Source organism: Monodelphis domestica, chromosome 2 (assembly GCF_027887165.1).
Source record: "Monodelphis domestica isolate mMonDom1 chromosome 2, mMonDom1.pri, whole genome shotgun sequence".
NCBI classification, from domain to species: Eukaryota; Metazoa; Chordata; class Mammalia; order Didelphimorphia; family Didelphidae; genus Monodelphis; species Monodelphis domestica.
Window position 1 is genome coordinate 74,268,556 of NC_077228.1, and position 2,070 is coordinate 74,270,625.

Sequence of the window (2,070 nt, forward strand, 5' to 3'; positions counted from 1 at the left end):
TCTTATCTATAATATTTAAATAAAAATTTTTCAATGTTAGTTTCTAAGTGCTTTTTCTTTTGATTATATTTTATTGTACAGAAATTTATTCTAAACCTAGCAATCTGTATTGTCCTAAATAATTCCTTCAATTTTCATTAAAAACATATCTCTCAGTCACAACTGAAATAAATATCTTATTCCATTTTTTCCATCTCATTTAGTTATTTCCTTTTTTTAAATTTTTTTTTAATTTTTTAAAAACCCTTACCTTCCATCTTGGAATCAATACTGTGTATTGGTTCCCAGACAAAAGAGTGTTAAGGGCTAGGCAATGGGAGTTAAGTGACTTGCCCAGGGTCACAAAGCTGGGAAGTGTCTGAGGCCAGATTTGAACCTAGGACCTCCTGTCTCTAGGCCTGGCTCTCAATCCACTGAGCAACCCAGCAGCCCCCTAGTTATTTCCTTTTTAAAAATTATTAAAGACTATCATTCAGGTGAAATTCAGGCATATAGTGTGAGAGAAGGATTTAAATCAGTTTTTAACCTCTACTGTGTCCTAGACCCCTCTGCAGTCTGATAAAACTATAACTCCTTCTTCAGAAAAATATTTTCAAATATAGGCATAGGATTTCAATGGGAACCAATTATATTGAAATATGATTATCAAATTCTTAAAAATCTGATAAGGGATAGACAATCAGAGTTAAGTGTCTTGCCCAGGGTCACACAACTAGAAAATATCTGAAGCCAGATTTGAATCCAGGTCCTCCTGACTTCAAGTTAGGCACTCTATCCACTGTGCTACCTAGCTGCCTCAAATTAATACATTTTCTAATTTTTATTATCTATAGGGTTTTCAAAGTCTAAGCTTTTGTATATTTGCTTGAATGTCATGTCTATTCTGTTACATTCATGTTTTTCTCTTTTTGTTTTTTTTGCATAATGTCTATAAGTTTTTATGATGATTATTTTTAATCACTTAATCAACAAGTATTGATTAAGTACCTACTATGGTAGCAGGCATTATAGTAGGCTCTAAGATAAAAGTGAAAGAATGAAATAATCCCTCCTCACAAAGAGTTTACATTATAATGGAGGAGACAGCAAGTACATATATAAATGTATACAGTATCAATATTAATTAAAGAAATATAAATATAAACAGAGAAACAATACAAAACACTTTGGGAAGGAGAGCACTAGCATCTGGGGGTTGAGAAGATCAAAAAAGGCTTCATGCAATTGATTGATAGTCCTTGAATTTCTTCTTAAAGGAAGAGAAGCATTTTATGTTTTATAATCTGGTGTAGCACTTTCATCAGCCTTTTTTCCTCAAAATGCCTTTTGATTTTCTTGTCTGTTTGTTTTCATATAAAACTTCATTATAATATAATCGAATACTAACAAATCTCTTGAGATTTTGATTGGTATTCCATTTACTGTGCCAATTAATTTGAAGAATATTGTCATTTCTACTATACTAATCTGACCTATCCATGAACATTAAATGTTATTGCTGTCTTTTTTATTTAAGGTATTAACATTTTATAGTTGTCCTTAAAAAGGTTATATGTATTTCTAGGTTAATTTCCTAAAAGTCAAAAGGTTATGTTGATATTGCAAATGGGATTTTATGTTTTCTTGGTCTTTAATGTTAGTAAATAAGAATGTGACTAATTTTGTGGATTGATATCATATCCTGCAACTTCACTAAATTCATTTATTGTCTCTGTTAATTTTCTGGTTGAGGTAGTTGAATTTCTGAGAAATACTATCATGCAATATACAAATAATGATATTGTGACCTTATCATTTCCATTATTATTCCCACTAATAACTTTTTCCTGTCTTATAACAATTGTTAGGATTTTCAACACTACGTGAAACAAAAGTGATGCAAGTGGTCATTCTTGTTATTTACCAGTTTTTGATGTAAATACTTTTAATACCTCTATATGGCACCTTATTTTGGCTCTTGGCTTAAGGTACTTGCTTTGTATCATGCTTTTTCCTCTCCCTGTTTCTATCCTTTTTTTCTGCTCTCATTAATTTATATCAGATTTTATCAAAGACTTTGTCTAAATCTAT